The following is a 21,012-nucleotide window of genomic DNA, read 5'->3' as shown; positions in this document are numbered from 1 at the left end:
TGGGATCATAACTGTCTAACCCACCCAAAGCAACCTGCTCTCCCTGACACTGTAATTCTTTAAAATACAGTTGGCCCTGGAATTGGCTTTGAGCTGTGTGGGTCCACTTAAACGTCAATTTTTTTCAATAAACACTGTAAATGCATTTTTCTCTTATGATTTCCTTAATGACATTCTCTTTTCTCCAGCTTACTTTATTGTAAGAGTACAGTATATAATACATATAATATACAAAGTATGTGTTCACTGCCTGTTTATGCTCTCAGTAAGGCTTTCGGTCAACAGTAGGCTAATAGTAGTTATGTTTTTGGGGATCCAAAAGTTATGCATGGATTTTCGACTGTGTGGGGTGACAGTGTCCCAACCCTGACATTATTCAAGAATCAACTGTATATATAAGCATATATATATTACATATAATCTATAAATATCTAATCTAATAAAAGATAAACATGCAAATTGAGCGTACCTCTGCTATGCCCCAAGCCATGCCTACCAGCCAATCAGAGTGACTATATGCAAATTAACCTAACCAAGATGGCGGCCGGCAGCCACGGAGCTGGAGCAAGCAGGAGGCTTCGTTGCCCCAGTGATGGAGGAAGCCAAGCTTCCCGTCTGCCCTGGCCGGCTGTGGCCTCTGTTCAAGGCAACAAATTTTCAATTATAGAAGATAAATAAATCCCAGATACCTGCTTCCAGCCATCCTCCACTGGGAGCTTGGGTGGCTGGGGGCTGTGGCCAGCCTGCAAACAGCCATCAGCCCCTCACTCAGGCTGGCCAGGCACCCCAGCGGGGTCCCCCACCCTGAAGGGGCTGTGGCTAGTCTGCAAACAGCTATCAGCCCCTCAGCCAGGCTGGCCAGGCACCCCAGCGGGGCCCCTCACCCTGAACAGGCTGTGACCAGCCTGCAAACAGCCATCAGCCACTCACCCAGGCTGGCCAGCCACCCCAGCAGGACCCCCCTCCCTGAAGGGGGTATGGCCAGTCTGAAAACAGCCCTCAGCCCCTCACCCAGGCTGACCAGGCACCCCAGCGGGACCCCCACCCTGATTCAGGACACCCTTCAGGGCAAACCAGCTGGCCCCCACCCATGCACCAGGCCTCTATCTTTTATAATAAAAGGATAATATGCAAATTGACCCTAACAGCAGAATGACTGGGAATGACTGGTCACTATGACACACACTGACCATCAGGGGTCAGACACTCAATGCAGGAGCTTCCCCCTGGTGGTTAGTGCACTCCCACAGGGGGAGCTCTGCTCAGCCACAAGCCAAGCTGATGGCTGCCAGTACAGCGGTGGTGGTGGGAGCCTCTCCCGCCTCCTCAGCAGTGCTATGGATGTCCGACTGCAGCTTAGGTCTGCTCCCTGCTGGCAAGTGGACATCCCCTGAGGGCTCCCGGGCTGCCAGAGGGATGTCTGATTGCCATCTTAGGCCCAATCCCCCGGGGAGCAGGCCTAAGCCAGCAGGTGGTCATCCCCTGAGGGGTCCCAGACTGCAAGAGGGCACAGGCCGGACTGAGAGACCCCCCTCCCCTCCCCCGAGTGCACAAATTTTTGTGCACCAGGCCTCTAGTATGTAATACAATATAATAATAGTATATATCATATTATGTAGCATATTATATATGATATGTAACTATATAATATATATAAATATGTATATATATATATATATATATATATATATATATATACACACACATATATATGTGCTTTTATTGAGTACCTGTTCAATGCTTGCCAGCCATTCACTGAATATTTTCTAAGTGCCAACCATGGGACTTACAAACCTGGAGGGTAAGCATTATTTCCTCACATTTTACAATGGAGAAAAGAGAGGTACAGGTACAAGAAGTGTAAGAATCTAGTCCGAGAGAGTTAATAAGAGGAGGAGCTGGAACACTCACCCAGATAAAAAATGTCATACTTTAAAAAAATCTCAAATCACTTAAATGCTTGCTTCTTTCTCTGTATCCATTCTAATCCTACAAGCAGAGGAGCAGACATTCCTGTGTAAATAATAACCACATGCACATTTCTCACTGTGCTTTTACTGGAATACGGTGTTTTAATTGTGAGAAACAATGTTCTATTTTGATGTCTTTCCAACTTCCCATCAACTCCTAGTATCGCTAAGAGGTTGAATACCCCATTGCTACACGAGCATCAGTGTAACTTCTTACTTATTACTGGAGAAACCCTAAGGAGTGGAGATAGCTCAGAACTTGTCAGTTAGGTCCATTTTGCTCTCAGGCCTTCCAATGCCCAGACCACTCGGGAGACAAGGCAGCCTCCTTCCCTTACCACTCCAGCTGTTGAGTGGAATTCCATCACTGTATGTGCCAGTGATATGGAGCTTTATAGACCTAATTGAATTCAACAACAGGGACGTATGACAGGCAGTCTCCAAAGACTGAAAGGGCTTTGGAAACAGAAGATAAAAATTAATGGGACCTACTACTGACAATCCAAGAAAAGTAAACCTTTAGTGTTGACGGACTGCAAAGCAGTGATAAGCAACTGAAGAAGGTAGAAAATGGCTAATTATTTTCAAGTTTATTTTAACAGCCTGGTATAAACCAGAAAAGCAATTCATTCACTCATTTATTCAATTAATATTTCCTGCATGCTTTCCACATATCAGGCACAATTAAGCACTATTGATCAACATTGCCTTTAAATGTATCATTTGGCTAAAATATAGGTCTATGTTTCCTTTAGTGTCCTAGTGTTTTCTTTACTTTTGGGAAAATCTGATTTGAATTACCTCTTTGCCACACTCTATGCCAAAACCATCAAATTATTCATTTATTTAATCCCACGGCTATTAATAAAACTTACCTTTCCACAGACTTATGTTTGCAATCTCTACAAAGGTGTGAAACTATACATCTTTGACTTTTTTTTTATTGTGAGGAATTGATTTTTCTACTTATGTAAGAATTTATAAAGACTGAGCACATGTGATAAGAATAGAGCATTGTTATTAAATAAAACTCACAACAAAGATTCTTAGGCATTTTATGATTATATGTAATTATCGTTGGCCTACTTTAAACATAAATGTTAATCGGTATATGTGAATAATGGTGAGCTATTTTCCTCTACATGACCAAATCAAATCTTACTGAGGTTAACTGGGTTGGTGGAGTGAGAAGTCAAGGTGTGGGGTCAAAATGAAAAATCAAGGGGGAAGAAAAGGGAAAAAATGGAGCAGATGGGTAGGCACTGGGTGGATTTGAAATGTTTCTGAATGCATAATAGATTTCCATCTGGGGGTGCCCAGGCCCCCTTATCTTTTCCTCCCCACCTGCTGCCCCACTGTGCTCTCTTCAATTTCTAGAAGACAGCAGAGGACTGAGTGAGGACCCCAGGAATCTTTGAGCAGGTGGGGCTGGACTAGTGAAGGGAATAAATTTTAATGGGAACCAGGTAGGAAACAGGAAGGTAATTCTCAGGTACAACTTTAGAATAAGAGAGAAGATCTTATGAGGAACTTGGTATTGTTATAGGTTGGAAAAGGATATGTCTTTCTTCAGGGGTGGGTGTATGTGTAATGAGATGTAGAAAAGAGAAATGAGGTCTGAAATGAAAGGAGAAGGAAGTGTAATTCATGAATAATTAGGTGTGCGTGCTATGTGTGGGTGGCAGGTAGTGTAATCTGCGATTAGCAGTTCATCTGAGGTCTGTAAAAGCATTTATTCACATGCAGAAATATTGGAATGACATACTGTTTAAAAATTGCTTGCCCTTACCGGTGCTCTATGGTTAGAGCATTGCCCTGGGACTGAAGGGCTGCAGATTTGATTCTGGTCAAGGGCATATACATCAGTTATAGGTTTAATCCCCACCCTGGTTGGGGTGCATGGAGGAGGCAACCAATCAATATGTCTCTCTCATATCTATGTTTCTCTCTCTGTGTTCTCTCCCTTCCTTCCACTCTCTCTCTTTAAAAAAAATCAATGGAAAAAATATCCTCGGGTGAGGATTAGCAACAACAAAAAATTGCTAATATACATTTTTCTTCTTCTTTTAAGTAGGGTTTAAAATGACTTAATCAGAGATCATCTTCTGGGTGTTTCATTTCCTACCAAGTTCCGAATCAGTGCAGATTCTGCATTCCTGGAGCTTATAGTCTCTTGTAGGGTACTGAGTCTTTCCTCCTCCCCCAGTCAAATTAGCTCAAAATTATTTTCCCCAAATGTCCAGTTTGTATTTTATCTCTCCCCACAAAATCATGACACTTTAATAAATGTTAATGCTCTGACTTTGTAATGAAAAAAATTGCAGTAAAATATTAATTAATTTTCATAATGTGTTGAAAATTTTCAGTGGATAAAGAAGCAAGTATAATGAGGGCTCTAACATAATTTTCAAATGAATATTCAGGGATTAAAAAAAGAGAGAGTAAGAAGTGTGGAGCTCCTGGAATGTGGTTGTTTAACAAGGGAACATATCAAAGTCATTGAACATCAATTCATTATTTGGTATGAAACAAAATACATAAGGAAGCAATTTTGGTTTCTTTCCGTTCTTTCACAGACACTGAAAAATGATATGACTTCTTTCGTACATATTGTAGTTCCCTGTGGGAGATACCAACTAATTTCTTTGTCTCAGTTTTATTTATTCCCTACTTTCTCCTACTTTTTTTGTGTGTGAGGGGAGGGTGTTATTGATTCTTATACCTAGCTCCTCATCCAAAATAATCAATCATCTTTTGGAGGGGAAGGGAAAAATTATAGTGATTTTATTTTCCTACCTTTGTATTTCCTACATATAGAAAATTTATGTATGAGAGGTGGCAGTTGTTAAGTATATATAAATAAAATACATATGTATATATTTTTAGTGGATTGAATCACTATTCATCAGCAGTGAAATGAAAGCATCTTTTGTCTTGTATAGGAAAGACAATGTTTTGTAGGAAACATTGACCTATGTTTTATAAGAAAGCTTTTCAGGAAAGAAAACACATATTCCATGAGCTACCAATACGAGAATGTGAATTTGGATGTCAGTGCTAACTTTGAAATTAATCGTAGAATATAACCCTAATTTTTTTAGTTACTTACATTTTAGAGAAATTTTTATGATTATTTTGGCAGTGGCCAGAAGCAGTCACCAGCACCAACCATGTCATGGTAGGAGTGGAGATCCATCTACAGACTGCCCCAGTTTCAATCCTGCTCTTCCTCTCAGTTTCTCTCATCTGTAAAATGGGCATGATAGCAGTGCTTACCGTAGAAAATTGGTTGTTATGCAAACTTAGTGATTTAATATTTATAAAGCAGTTAGAACAGATTTGGCACATAGCACTATGGGGTGGTTAATAAATGAATGTAAGTAAATCATTCCTTGGTAGATTGGGAATATATTAAAGCACACAGAGGAAGATGTGGAAAGCAATGAAAATTCATGTGTCTTTGCAGTGATATGTATTTTTGCATGTTCATAGGCTGTCAGTTTTTGCGTATCTTTCCCTAATAATGTCATCTCTTTGTAGCTCTTAGATGCTGATACTGTCCCTAACACTTCTGTTTCTATTTTTTTTCTTTTTGAGTTTGCTACATATTGTAAAACCTGAATATGGCAGATGGTTTACAATGCCACATAAGAAGAACTTTTTTCCAATTATGTTTTCATCAGGCAAGCAGCCCACTGTGATGGGAATAAATGGTGATGACATTGCTATGAAATTGATGTTGTCTGTTCCAGAAGGCTATAGAATTGAAGAAACACTGGCCGCAATTATCCTTCACCTTTCCAACATGTAAGGTCAAGAGTTAAGATAAATAAAGGAAGACTCTGTAGTTTTCTCTTTCCTTCTTACCATCCTGTTGCCATCTAGAATTTATAAGACACAGGGGCAGAATTTGTGTGTGTGTGTGTGTGTGTGTGTGTGTGCAGTCCCTGGCAATGAAACAACAAATTCCTTCTCATTCATGCCCATAATCAGAATAAATGTGTTATATTTAAATAATTCATTAATTTGCTACCTCATTCACCTAAAAATTTTAAGGTAAATATCATAATTTTTAAGGTCTAGTTTCAGCAAAACAGTGACATTTGGAAAGGTCAAGACTACTGACTTATGAGTATTAATAATCCATTTGCAAGTACCATAGTAAATTGTTCTATATGCCTGTAAAATGTTTCTCAGAATTACTGGATTATCACCTACTAAAAAGTTCAAAAATACCTTTCCGAATTTTTTTTCCAACTGAGAAGCAATCCTGCCTCAATCCCAAGTGGTTCTGAATTGTATATTGAAGTACATCTCATAAAATAATATCGTCTTTAGTAGCTATTACTTACTGTATATCTATGATTATCTAACAAGATTATGAATGCATTCCTTCTGCTCTTAATATATCAACGATGGGAAAGAGATCATTGTTTTTTGAGAGTGGTCACTTTTGGGTATTTTTAGAAAAATACTTAGGTGCCAAGTTTTCAGTAGCTTCTTTGGGACGCTTGGAATTATATGTATATGAAGGGGAGAGAGAAAGGAAGTGATGATAGCAATGAAGTCCCAGGTCCAAGTCCTTTATTTCTTCGTCTAGTTATTGCTTCAGCATTTCTAAATCCCATTTTTTATATGAGCGGAAGAAGAAAAGAGTTCCAATAACAAGTGGATTTCTGGGTGAGTCAAGCATTCAGGTAGTGCTGTGGCGGACTTTGGACCTTGGTGAGTCACCAGAAGTGAGAAGCTTTAGATCACACTGAGTAAGGTTGGGCTGGGAACCCACTTGAGAAGGAAAGGACTTGAGAAAAACAACTTCCTTGGTAAGATCAGACTGCTCTCTCTCCCTATGACTTAATATTCTATCCAACAGCAAATAGAAAAAGAAAAAAGGGAAGGGGAAGGGGGAAGGATTATTCAAAGCCAAACTAAAATCAGAGGCGTGGATGCGGAGGAGAAAGGCTCAACCCTGAGCTTACAGGTTCTCCCACGTTAGCTCCGGAACTGTAATCTTTTCACTGAAGCTGTGTCTCTCCCTATGCATTCAGCTGTTCCTAGCAAATTCCGGGGAGTGTCAATTTTGAAAACATGGTTGTTATAGAGAAGCAGTGTCTCAAGTAAATTAGTGTTTTAATTGCGAGAAGGTAGAGTACCCGAATTAGAAGTGTTTTTTATTTCTTTTCAGAAGCATACACAAATGAATGGCCATGATGAAAAACCTTCCTTAGAGTCTGTAATGAACTGTGGTTAGAGAAGGATTAAAAATGTGTTGACTTTGGCTGTGGTAATTTAAGAGAAGCGGTGCCTTTTTATGGGTACTTTTCCCAATGTGGATGCATTTATTTTACTGTTATTACAGCTATCAGAAATAAGAAAAAAAATTTAGTGAGAATAAACTTACTTATTTCAGCCTGTCTTCATTCAGCCTTTGAAAATGAAGAGATTTTTCTCGTTCATTCCACGCTTTCTGCGGGGAGGATGAGTCCTCTTAGCCTCACCATCTCCCTTTACGGAAAGACTAGAGGGGGAGACTCTAGTCTCAACAACACCTCTCATCACCAGGAGTGGATTGCTGGAAGGTGTCTAGTTATGGTTTGTGATCAGCATATTCTGCCCACCCTCATTTCCTGTCAAGGCTGTTAATGCCTAGAACCACGTGGGTTGAGCAATGGGTCTTCTGCCCACCCTGAGAGCTGCCCTCGGTTATGCTGCTGCCTGTGGATTCAGCTGTATTCCAAATATTTGAATGTGCGGGATCAGATACTTGACCTTTAAAGGGATGACCCTGGAGTGAGTGATCTCTGAGGTTGTCCAGGCTCTGACAGTCAAACAGGTGACTGGTGAAAGCCCTGGGAGCCTGTGAAACACGGTCCTTCTGGGTACAGAAAGCCCAATGCAACTCACAGATAGAAAGGGAACTTCACTATTCTTTTACATTTTTTATGAGTTGCTTATAATTTCACATAAGTCTGATGGTTTGTGCATTTCAAAACTGACAGTTGCAGACATTTGCAGGGTGTTTTTTTTAAAAACCCTCCCTCGGAGAGTCTCAGTAGACACTGACCTTCATATAGGCTGTAGAAACTTCTGAGCTTAGGTTTGGGGTTAAGCACTGGTTCTGCCCCTTACTGGCATTGTAGCTGCACAGGTTAAATGTTCTCTTCAAACTCAGCTTCTTAATGGGACACACAGACATTCCTAGGAGTTATTTCTCTCTCCCAGGCTGCAGACGGACTTTTCCCACTGCCTGCTCCATCTAATAAATAGGGACCATCCTTTCACACTCTCCAGCCCCTTCGCCTTCCATGAGTAGAAAATCATTTTGATTCTTCTTCACATTATTTCTCCGTCTACTCTCCCTTCTTCATTTCTACAGCCATTACCCGAGTCGAGATTATTATGACAATGTGCCTGAAATAATGCAGCAGATCCCTCACAGGCATGGACTCCTTCTGTAGCTTTCATTTTACTCCCCTCAATGTGTATCTTATCCTCGCTGCCAATTTAATCTTCTTGAGGCTCAGCTCGCATCCTATAATTTTTCTTCTTAAGAGTCTTTTAAATGGATCTCTCTGTGAACTGAATAAAGGCCACACTGAAAATGCATCTAATAAATGGTGTATCCTAGTGTGTCTAATACTAGGTCAACTGGGCCCTGACAATCAATACAATTTTCTCATATTTGAATTCAGGTTTTGCATTTTGGCAAAGATACTAGAAAGTGAGGTTCTGACCTTCTCAGTACATCACATTCGAAGGCATTTGATGTTGATTTGTTCCATTACAAAAAAAAAACGGTAACTGTGATAATTTGGTGAAGGCTACAAGTGATGGGTTTCTCTATTGAAAAGTTACTGTATTTCCTTGTATATAACAAGGGATCTTATGAGGAAATAATCTGAGAGTATTTTGAGTAGCTAGTTATTTATCACACTTTTCCCACTGATTTTAGCATCCATTGACGATTCTTGCTGGAAACAATACTGTGGTGTTTGCTAAATGGTGATTTTTTAAAAATTTCAACCATTTCCTAATCTACAGATACTAGTTGGAAATTTATAATAAGGAAAAGTTTACTGTTCTTTATTTACTTATTCATCCATTCACTTGTGCATTCATTGTTTATATTAGTATGAACAAGTGAATTCTTATTTTGTGTCCTGGGTTTTAATCTATCCCAGTCATTTATTTTGTTGTTCAGTTTTCTCAGATTTGGCCTTTGCGACTCAACTTTTAGTTGGCTTCTGTATCTTTTTAGAATATGCTCCCACCCGCTTCTTAAGCACTTCCATATTTCCGGGCACCACAAGATGTTTCAGGCTCATCTTGTACTTTCCCACCTGTTTCTCCAAGTACTTATAGTTTTCCTTTATTGGAGCCTGGTATTTAGAAACCACGATCTGGGTGCTAGGTGGGTTCATTGGTCCTGGGGTATCACAGTGCCTGTCTAGTACTCTTGAAAATTGTCACGGTCATGAAAAACAAAGAAGGACTGAGAACCTGCTTCTATTAAAGGAGACTAAGGAAACACAACAAGTAAATAAAAAGTGTGATTTTGGATTGGATCCTGGACCAAAAAGAATAAGAGTGGGAAATTTGAGTAGGTTCTGTAGGTTAAATAGCATTATAAATTGTACTATAATTTTATACATATTTATCTCTCTGTTGTGGTCATATAGGAAAAACAATGATTAGTCACATTATAACTGATAGGGAAAAAATTTTTTCAGATCTCTGCAACTGAAGAAACTGATCTGACTTAGGGGACAGATAATTCAGAAAAGAAATAAACGTGTACTTGGTGTTCTAACTTTGAAATGAATTACCAAAAATTATGTCATTAATCTCTTTCTGATGAACATTTTCATTGTCTCTGTTTTTCCAAAATGATATATAACTCTGTATTAAACATATTATTTGATCTTACATTTTCAAACATTTGAAAATCTCCTTGGGATACGTTTCTTGAAGTGAGGTTGGTTAAATAATTTATGGTATAGCTGTAAGCAGTGTGAAGTCATTAGAGATTATGGTATAGATCAGCATTTGGCAAACACAGCCTATGGGTCAGATCATCCATGACCATTCATTGACATATTGTCTAAGGTTGCTGTGTGTTACATTGCACATGGGCCATGGTGCCGCAATGGGGACCATGTGGATCAGACAGCCTAAAATATTTACTATCAGGCCCTTTACGGAAAAAGTTTTCCAGCCCTAATATAGATCTCTAGCATGCAGGTGACAATATTTTTGTGTAAATACGACAAATTTTATTATATACTAGAGGTCTGGTACACGAAATTTGTGCACAGGTAGGGTCCCTAGGCCTGGCTGATGATCAGGGATGATCTGTGGGGCAACCAGTGGGCGGGGTGATCAGGGGGCCCCTGCTGGCACCCACCTTGGCTGGTGGCCTGGCGCCACCTGCTCGATGGCCCCAACTGGGGGCAGCTCCTGTGTTGAGTGTCTGCCCACTGGTGGTCAGTGTGCATCATAGTGACCAGTCGTTCTGCCAGTTATTCCGCTGTCCGGTCAATTTGTATATTAGGATTTTATTATATAGGATACTATAATATATATGGATATTCATATATAAAATCAAAGATCCTATTTACTTAAAATTATATATGGACAAAGAGATTCTGTAAGATTGTTCACCAAAGTGCTTAAGTAGTTACATGTATATATTTTTTATATTTTTATTTATAATTTTCTGCATACTTTATAATTTCTTAAAAGGGTTGTATAAATTCCATTTTCACATGTTTATCTCAAGGTATCTATTCAAACCACTCTATTCAGTTTCCTGCACCCAACACTCCAGTGAATCGAGCCTGGCAGTGATCATAGGAGACTTTGAGGGACGTGTTTAATTGTTAAGTAGGGTGACTGGGTACCATGGTTAGCCTGGAGCAGTCAGTGCTAGTTAACGGCTACCGGGACTATAAGGTCATTATCGCCTTGTTTTTCTCGTAACGCTATGGTAGTTCTTCTCAGCTTCCTAAGCTGCTATTCATCTTTTAGATATCCTTTGGGTCCTGTTCTTGGACTGCCCCTCTATATACTCTCCCAAGACCTCTCCCCAACTGCCATGGTTTAGTTGATATCCGTATACTGATGACTCCTAAATCTGTACCTCTAACTTCCAAACCAGTGCTTTCTGAACATTTTTAAGATACCTAAAATCTAATTTCATCTGGGTGCCATCCTTGATACTTCTCTTTCCCTCCCCCTCCTTCCTTCCAGTCATCAAAAATCCCTGGCAAGTCCTGGCCAGTTTTCTCAGTGGTTAGAGCATCAGCCCGTGAATGGAAGGTTCATGGGTTTGATTCCCAATCAAGGGTATATACCTTGGTTGCAGGTTCCCCAGCCCTGGTAGGGGTGCATGCAGGAGGCAACCAGTTGATGTGTCTCTCTCACATCAATGTTTCTCTCTCCCCACTCCTCTCTCTTATCCTCCTCCTCTTTCTCCCTCTCTTCTACTCTCTCTAGAAATCAATGGAAAAAATATCCTTGGGTAAGAAAAATCCCTGGCAAGTTAACCTCCCAAACATGTTACACATTTTCTCCATCCTTAATACCACAGTCCTCATTCAGATTCTCTCATTCTTACCTCTTTCACTCAGTTTTTTCAGTTTACCTACCAGACTGCAGCCAGAAACATCAGCCTTAAATGCCAACCTGAAAATAATATAGGTAGTCCGAGCCACCCTCTGTTTAAAATCTCTTCAGTCAGTGCTAGTTTATGTCTACCAGGACTAGTGATGCTTTTCAGAATGTGGTCCATGAACAGTCTCTGTACCAGACACCATAGGTTACATATAAAAAATGCAAAATTAAAACATTTGAAGTCCAAAGTCTGGCCTCCATTACACTTCCTGGGTCAGAATTTATGGACAGACCCTCGACATTTCTATTCTTACCACCATCAGATTGCTTTCAGGCGCCCCAGTGTTTGAGAGCTACAAGCCCAGGTGTCTATCAATAGAGGTGCTTTGTTCTGAGCTATTTATGAGAGCATCCAAAGCCTTGCCTGGCCTGGCTCTTACTAACTCCTCCAGTCTCGTTTATTGCCATTTTTTGAATATGTCACACACTTTACCTTCTACTAATATAAATTCCTGCATCTTCCTGCTTATCCCTTGCTGTCTAACTTCTGTTCACCTTTACCATTTCCTCTGAAATCCCTGTCCTCCCTTACTTCACCTGATGCACTCATAAGTATATTTCAAGTCTTCACTCAGCGGTCCTCATCTGCAGACCTTCCTGGCACCCCCAGGATGCACTGCGCACCAGGGGGTTCTGTGTCCCCACGGAACTATTACTGAGCTGGGTCAGCATGTCTGGTGCATAGTGAATACTCAATAAAGGTTTGTCAAATTGAGCTGATAATGGCATGTGAAGCTTTTTTAGAATAATATATAGATTCTGTCCATTATCTTTTGTCGCATTAAAAAAATCACCACCAAACTTTGTGACTTAAAATAACTACTTCTTATTTAGCTCATAATTCAACAGGTTGGCAGTTTGGTCTGCGGTCAGCCAGCCAGTTCTGCTGCTGCTGCTGCTGCTGCAGCCGGGGCTGCTCCCGGGTCTGTGGTCAGCTGCTGGTCGGCGAGGTGGCTCTGCTTCCGGAACTAGCATCAGAGCAGTGGTGATGGCTATGCAGTGCCTCCCTCCTCCCATAGGGGCCTGGGGCTCGTGCAGATGGAGGTGGCAGATTCTGATAGAGAGAGTAAGGCAGGGAGAAGGTGGGAGGAAAAGCTGCATGTTCTGGGGAGGCTTATTCTCAGAACTGGCACAATATCATTTCGGCCACTTTCTATTAGCCCAAGCCAGTTACAGCATGAGCCCCAAGTCGAGGACGAGCAAACAGACTCCACTGTTTTGATCGGAGGCACTGCAAAGCATTATGGCCATTTTTGGAATCTGCTCCATGGGTCTAATGTATGCGACCTCATAATTGTCATGTGTAATGGAACCATAAACTGGATTCTAATTTTTAAAATCACGATCACTGTTCTTGCCTTATGAACACCGTTATTTCATTTCATCTTCCAACTATTCCATTGCCAAATGTTGCTGTTTCTTTTCCAGCTCTGTCACCTAACTCCTCTCCAATTAGCCTATTCTGAAGTGCCCATGAGCAGTGTCCGTAAGCATGCACCATTTAATCACTCCAGTTTGGTTAAATCTTAAACTGAAGCCAACATTCCCAGGCACAGCAAGCTACAGACTCTCAGCAGGAGACTGGACACGTTGCCAGTAAGAAAACCTACCATTCTTGGATCCTTGAATTTTACCTTTCAGTTTCAACTTTACTGCCTTACAGAAAATTGACAGTCTCCAGCTTTCATTCTGTCATGTCAGTTGACCTATTTTCTGTTTTGAAAGCGATATTCATCTTTCTGCTGACTTGAGTGGCTCTTCACTGCTCAAAAAGAGCTTTCTTTAAAGGGCAAAGCTGTCTGAGGTCAAGTCCGCTGTCCTCTTTGCTGGTGAGGTGAGTTATGTTTTGACTCTGTGCTCCCCCTCTGAGCCTAGCATTCGTCATTACACTCTGCACCTCCCTAGTCTCATTTCCATGGTTAGTGTTGGAGCTCTAACCTCAGTGGCACTTAATTTCATTTTCTTACCAGACCTTACAAGGAAATCTAGCAATATCTGCTATTTGCAAATAACATGGGAAGAGAGAATGGCCTGGGAATTATTAAGTAGGCTTTGGAGATTTCTGCCCTAGGACTTTTTTTGGGGGGGTGGGGGTGGGGAGGGAGGAGCCTCTCTAATTTTCCTCCTCATGGATTCTGAATTAAACTCTCAGCAATCCTTAATTTTTTTCTTTCACACAAAATGGATTTTCTGCAAACATTTGGGAAATGGACAATGGGTTTTACAAAAAGCAGCAGCATTTCTTTCTTATTTTCGAGGCCCCTCGGTCACCAGTGCTCCTCGGCACCAGGTCTCATTGAAGTTTAGCATCCAAGCCTGTCAGTCACCGAGGGGGAAAGTCCTAGAATTTGCTTTGTTACCTGGGATATATGGGATGTAAGTGCGTGTTACAAAACTTAATGCAGAAAGCTGCTGCTTTTGATACAGTCTGGCTCATGGAGAGATGGGGTTGAGCTGCTCGTAATGAGAATTTGATGTGACTGGAAATTGAACAGAAGCATCCTTTTATTGAAGGTGCTGAGCCTTATAACAATCATTCAGTGGCAGAAGTGATTGTTTTTCACATTACTTTTCAACTGTAAAACCTTTCAGAGCCTCATAAGAGAATCCCTGTCCTTGTTCAAGCAATAGAAAACTAGGTAACTTTTTCTTTCTATCCATATAAAGTAAAATAATGTAGATGCATCTCCCCACACCCCCCTCTTTAAAAATCTGTTTTATTATTATTTTTTCTTTGCTAAAGGTCTTCTTTTGCTCTTTCTAGGTCAGAACTGTCTGATAAAATCTCATTTTCCCTCTTTTCTCCCCCTGTCAGAATCTCAAGAAAAAAAACAGAAAATAGAAGGAGAGAGAGAAAAAAAAGAAATCTAGACATGATGCTGGACACTTGAAATGTACATAGAAACTTTACGGAGAAAAACATGTTATTTAAAGTTTAGTTAGAATCTTTCTTACAATGTATGCACAAATACACATTTCAGTCTTTACAGATCTTTAGAAGCACCCCAAATTCTCAAATCAGATATTTGAATTAAAGTTAGGAGGAAAACATTCTATTTCTTGCTCCATTTATAATCATCTTTAGAAACTTGAGCAAGTTATAGAATATTTTTTCTTCTGTTTTTCTTTTTTTATTCCGCACCTGAGAATAAATTTTTTATTGATTTTTTTTTTAGAGAGAGAGGAAAGGGGAGAGGGAGAGAAAAATATGGAACAGCTGTTTCCCATATGCACCCTGACCAGAGATTGAACCCACAACCTGGGTATGTGCCCTGACCTGGAATTGAATTCTTAACCTTTTGGTACACAAGACAGTGTTCCACCCAACTGAGCCACCTGGCCAGGGCTCCTTCCATTTTTTAATTTATAAAATGGGTATCTATTCATGTGAAATAATTTCTGCTTCAAAAGTATATTTTCATCTAATCACAAGTCTCTTTTTTGAAGCAGTAGTATATTTTATTCTTTCCCACCAGGGGATATATCTAGGAAAACCAGTGAATAGAGAACTTTTAAATTTTTACCTTTTGGTTTTCCAGCAGATCTGATGGGAAAAAAACTAAATTCTAATCTCCTGCAAATTTATGTCATGTCATTAGTGAGTTTAGCTCTAACATATATTTTCTGTTAAATTGAAGTGTGGTCTAATTAAATATTTGGGGGGATTTATAATGCTGGTTTGACAACTATTAACAGGTGATATTGACAGGGTCACTTCAGTTTTCACCAAAATGACAGTAAAGGTCTTATCCTGTGTGAGGCTGATTTTGAAAAATCAATACTAGGACCTTTGAGCTTTCAGGATTAAAAAGTACCTTAAATTCCACAGACAGGGCTGGTTGCCTTGCATCCATGCTCCCTCACAGCTGCAGAAGCGAGGACCAGGGCAAACCTGTCATTCTCATGAGGGCCCAGTCTTGGTTAGCAAGGGTGGTGGCAAATGAGGCTTTCAGAAGGTGTCCTACAGCCAAAGGCCTCTGGGGTTGAGGGTGAGATCACACCAGAACAGTTCACTTCTGTGGTGAACTCACTAGCCCCATTTTGTGAAATGAGAGGTGACATATTTGCTTATTTGTATTTTCTGCTGCTCATCTGATGTGATGTCTGGAGATGTGATGAGGTTCAAGAGAGTCCCAGCCCACCCCTCAGTGGCTCCAGGCAAATCGGATGGACAGAACTACAGCTGCCTTAATCCTATTGTAGGCTTTTAAAGTGTATAAGACCATGGCCATGGGTTAAATAGAAATAAACGAGTCAAAAGCTTTTTAACATAGAACATGGGAAGAAGAGCGAGCAATCATAGAGGGCAATTGAGCAGCTTATTTCCCTCATTATTTTTAGCATACTCTTGCCAACATGTTTAATTTATGCACTGAGAATTGAAAGTATTTTAATGCCAGGCCTAGGTAAACTAGTGCCATAATGAATATGACTTATGATTACAAGTTGAAATATGTGTAGAAATGTGACACTCTAGAATTAAATCACAATATTGATAAAACTGATGCATGTGATTTTACTATTTGCAAGCCAGCTGCCACATTGAACCACTAAAAATTGCTTTTAACAAGACATCCTTGCTATTTTATGCTTTGGAATATTATATGTGATTACCCATAAAAATGAAAGGAAATGCTCCATTTTAAATCTTGGTTCATTAAATGCAAGGTACACATTTAAAATGACATTAAAATTTTTTTCTTCTCAAGCCACAAAAATAAGACAAACACAAACAGAACAGTGCAATACTATTGTAGCAGCACAACCACTCCCTGGTACCTTCGGTTCTCTCAGCTTTTAACACGCACGCTATCATTTCCTTTTTATCAGACTTATTGCAAACTGCTTTGTTTATTGTCAACTTAAAACAAGAAGTGTTGTCACAATTGCCAGTGAATTATCCCTTTTGCTAATGCAACAAGTGCAAGAATTTTGGAGCTGCTTCAACTAGAATCTCTGTGTAATGTTTCTAGCATTCCCAGCCTCCAGGACTTCTCTCCTTTGGGCCACATGGAGAAGTTGGGCTTCTCAGCCTCTTGCAAAAGGGGGGACCCCTCACCCACCTCTAGCTAATGGGCTGTGAGAGGAAGTGATCTGTGCTACTTCCAGGCAGAGGCTGTGAAAACACTCTCAGGGAATTCCAGTCTCTCTTCACCTGCAGGAAATCAAGGAGACTTGCTCCTGATCAAGAAGCTTCCAGAAGCCGAGACTTCATTAGTCTAGCTCCGTGGTTGGCAAACTGCGGCTCGCGAGCCACATGCAGCTCTTTGGTCCCTTGAGTGTGGCTCTTCCTAAGCATTAGGAGTACCCTAATTAAGTTAATAACAATGTACCTACCTATATAGTTTAAGTTTAAAAAATTTGGCTCGCAAAAGAAATTTCAATCGCTGTACTGTTGATATTTGGCTCTGTTGACTAATGAGTTTGCCGACCACTGGTCTAGCTCCTAGACACACTGGAAATATATTGGGATGGAGAAATAACCCTTTCTCATGGTAATCCATTGAGATTTCCAAGTTGAATTGGTTAACAGCAGCATGACGTAGCCGGCTTTGAATAACTTCTATGGATCGTAGAATTATCTCATTTATAAGTTTCTTATTTAGCATCTTAGTAATCACTGTTTCTAAAAGAAATCCTATTTCCCCCTCAACTCTTAGTTTTCATCTTTCTTACTATTTTCTGCTGCCAAAATCAAATTGGGGTCAGTGTCTTATTTGGGCCAGGATGATGGCATTTGGAAAATAGTGCAGGTGTAAGGAATGGGGTGCAGGACAAATTAATGCCAGGAACCCAGATGGCAGAGTAGAGTCAGTCTGGACATTCAGCTGCAACAGACAAAATGGGCAACAAGTGACCTGAATACAAGGCTGGACTTGGAATTCGGGGTCAAGGTAGGAAAGAGGGCCAGACAGGGGAATGAGGCCAGACTAGAGCTGAGATGACAGGCTGGGCTTTAGATTCAGATGGGAAGACTGTGACTAGGGTTTTAGGGTTGACAAGGGCAAGTATGGCTGTCTTGGTTGGAATCAGGAATGGGTCTCAGATGTAGAGCAACTGGGCGATGAGGTTAAGCCCAGCCCCGAGCAGCTGTGCTTCAAACACAGAGCTTAGAAACAGGCTTGACTGTCACTGAACTGCTTGTTTGGAGTTCCTTGTGCCTCTGGAGGCAGGACCAGATCTAGAGGGGGAAGCAGAGCCTGAACTCCTAGATGAGACCAGAAGCTCTGCAATAGTAGACGTTAGACATCATTGTCATGGGCAACCTTACCATTTCTGATGCACCTACTTGGGGATCTCAATTCCATTTGATCTTTTATATGGCATATGTTATCTCAATTCCATCTTATGTTTCATCGCAGATATTCCCTATTACTACCTGTACAGTTTATTCTACTATTTATCGATACGTGTTATGACTCCGCATGGTTTGGGTGTACCGCGACCACATCTTTAACTGGCTTTGTGACGCAGTGTGGAACGGTGAGAAGGACCCCTGGCGTGTGTACAATCCTGTGCCTACACAGGGATTCTGCCACTGACAGCTGCCTGTGTGGCCACCAGCAGGTCATGTGACCTCTCTGGCTCAGTTTCTTCCTGGGTGGAGGCCGTGTTTCTGTGTGTTTGTGGGAGGTGGGGGTGGTGGACTTGATGAACTTCAAGGCCTTTGTTGTCTCTTCAGTTCTCTGAAGTGATTCTCTGTGGTGAGTCTGACTTTCACAGAAGTTCTATTTCTGGGAACTAAGGGAGTTTTACACAATCCTCTTTGCCTCTTGCCTGTGTTTATCTTGACATCTGAACCTAAATTCAGCTCCAACTTTTATCCATACTTTATTTTCTCCTGCCTACGTCTCTTTCTCCCAGTTTCCTGTCAGCAGCCTCACCCTGCTAATGGGCCAGCCTCCCGCCCCCCTTCTGAAAGATGGACCCCCCCCCCCCCCGCCCCCCAGCCCTGCATCTATCCCAGCACCACAGGCTTCTCCAGGCAGCCTCTTTGAAAGCTCTCCCAGGCCGACTTGGGTGTGATATTGGAGGCTGGCTGCAGGATCCCCTCTTCCCCCCACCAAGGGAGGGGGGGGGGTTTCACAGCAGGGCGGTTTTGAGACTTCAGAAAAAGGGAAGAAAGAGCTCCTTTCAACCTCTGTCTTCTATTCTCCTGCCGGAATCTCTGGGGACAGTGCACGTTTCCCAGGTATCTGCTTAGAAGATGATCAAAACCGCCACCCATGCTTTCCCCAGCAGTCTGTGCGCCTTCTCAGGCCCTTATCCTTCTCACTGTAACTGCTAAGTTCGTCTTTCTGACTCAAAGTGGAAATGAATCTGCCTCAGGTGATATAAAACATTCCCCCTAGATAACGCGTCAGCAGGAAATGTCCACATGCCTATCCCGTCCTCTTCTCAAAGTTAAGCTGTCCCCGACTGAGCTCTTGGTCTTCCTCTCTGGGATCTGGGATGCCTCTCCTTCCCACACGACCTGTTTTGGGCAGTGGTACTCGCTTTCTTCCCAGGCTCCAAGTCTTAGCTTCTTCCTTAGTACTTTTTCCCTCTTTATCCCTTATAACTAGTCAGTCTAAGGTCTTTCACCTTTGCCCCAAATTATCTCCATTTGCCCTCCCCCCTTTTTTTTCTATTTCAGTTACCATAACCCTAAACCACATCCTCATTTAAAAACCAATAGCTGTTTCTCGCTTACATACATATTGCACTCCTGTCTGGAGTCGGGGCCCCAGCCATGGCCTGTCGTAGTAACAGAGGGGTACTGTATGTGTTGCTGCCCCTACACAGAGCTTGCCCGTCCTCTCCATCCCACAGTGTGCCCGAGAAGTCTTGCTGGTGTAGAAGGAGGAGACGCACACAGGTCTTGTTCAGGATTTGCACCTTGACCACCTGTGGTAGTGCGGACAGAACCTTCCTGTGGCTAGCCGAGGTCCTGGGTTCTGATTGAGCCTCACTTTCCTTACCTATCAATTGAGAGGTTTGAATTCATTCCATCTCCACAATCCTGCCTGTGTGTCCCCACAGGTCACCCACAGCTAAGAACTCTCCACCGAATAGGAAAAAATAAATATATTCATTTTCTGCCAGTAGGTGGAAACAGGAATGTTTTAAACTTTTTTTTTTTTTAACCAGCCTCAGGGTCCTCACCCTATTAAAGTTGGCTCCCGAGACTATCCACATCAACTTTAAAATGCTGATTTACAGTCAGTTAGGATGGAATAGATCCGGGAGATAGACTGCATTGTAAGCCAGTCATGCAGAGTCGCTCTCCTTATCTTTCAGGCTTGCCCGCCCCTCCCTCTCCACCCCACAGCTGCTGTCTTTACAAATATGCTTATCGACTCTCTCTTGGCCTGCTGAACTAGCTTTCTAAATATGATATCATGGCCATATTTTGTCAACCTTCGATTTGTCCTTTGCATTGTGCCAGAAAGTCCCACCGGCCGCACTCCGAGGGCTGGGGGACCGCTGCAGGCCCCACCTCCCACCTTCTCTACCACAGGCACCTTTTGGGTTGATATGGTTGGTAGCCACCCTGCAGCCTACATGGCAATATTTGGACTCTACATGGCTTTACCTGTAATCTTCCTCAGTTGGGGGGGTAGGGGGAGGTGTTGAATTCTCCTCAGCTACACATGGTGCTGCCTGGGGACGGGCATGACAGTCTTTCAGACCCTGACACTCCCATCAGGACCCAGTATGGATACAGGTGCTATCAGGAGGTTGCACTGGAATCCCTAGGCAAAGTCAGGGCAGGGCTTTCCAGACGGAGGGAACAACATCTGCTGAGGCTCAGTGGTAGGCGAGAACATGGTATGTTTAAGGCATCATTTTGCAAACTCCTTTTGACTGTGATATTTGGTTATAAATAGTTTTTTCATCACAATGCAGTACACACATCATTGAAAAAAAAAAGTTCTGACAAATAACAGTCTGATGTGTTTCTCTTCTGCCATTTCATTAAAATAAAATGCTGATCTCAACCAACTAAATTGTTTTCTCACTTCACTAAAATCCATTAGTGAGGCTGGAAGTACAACAGCGCTGGCTCAAGGTCCAGACTGGGTGGAGCGCAGGGTGTGAGGAATAGTGTGATGCAAGATGAAGCCGAAAAGAAAAGCAAAACTCCGCTGTGCCCTTTCCTCTGGTTGAGCTTGTATTTCCTTAGCCTAAAAGCCAGAGGAAGCCACCAAAGGCTCCAAAGAGGGGGGCTGCTTGGGAAGTGTGACATGAGCAAGTTTGAATGGTATTCTCGCTGCCTACTGATTTGATAGAGACAAGAGTGGAGAAGAAAAATCAAGTAAAGGTTCTTTTGTTTGCTGGTATTATTGTTTTACTATGCAGGGGAGATTGATGGAACAATAAGGTGGAG

At 41.7% G+C, this 21,012-nt stretch overlaps 1 protein-coding gene across 1 annotated transcript in view; it reads left to right on the top strand.

The window, feature by feature from the left end:
• INPP4B (inositol polyphosphate-4-phosphatase type II B) overlaps positions 1–21,012 on the top strand; it is a 496,781-nt gene that overhangs the window by 108,596 nt on the left and 367,173 nt on the right. Inside the window, exon 3 of the mRNA XM_023754658.1 lies at positions 5,654–5,782. The gene's annotated coding sequence lies outside the window, so the exon portion shown is untranslated. The remainder of the gene's footprint in view (positions 1–5,653; positions 5,783–21,012) is intronic.

The sequence above is a fragment of the Myotis lucifugus genome, unplaced genomic scaffold (genome assembly GCF_000147115.1).
Source record: "Myotis lucifugus unplaced genomic scaffold, Myoluc2.0 scaffold_1, whole genome shotgun sequence".
Taxonomy (NCBI): domain Eukaryota; kingdom Metazoa; phylum Chordata; class Mammalia; order Chiroptera; family Vespertilionidae; genus Myotis; species Myotis lucifugus.
This window is presented reverse-complemented; position numbering and strand designations above follow the sequence as displayed.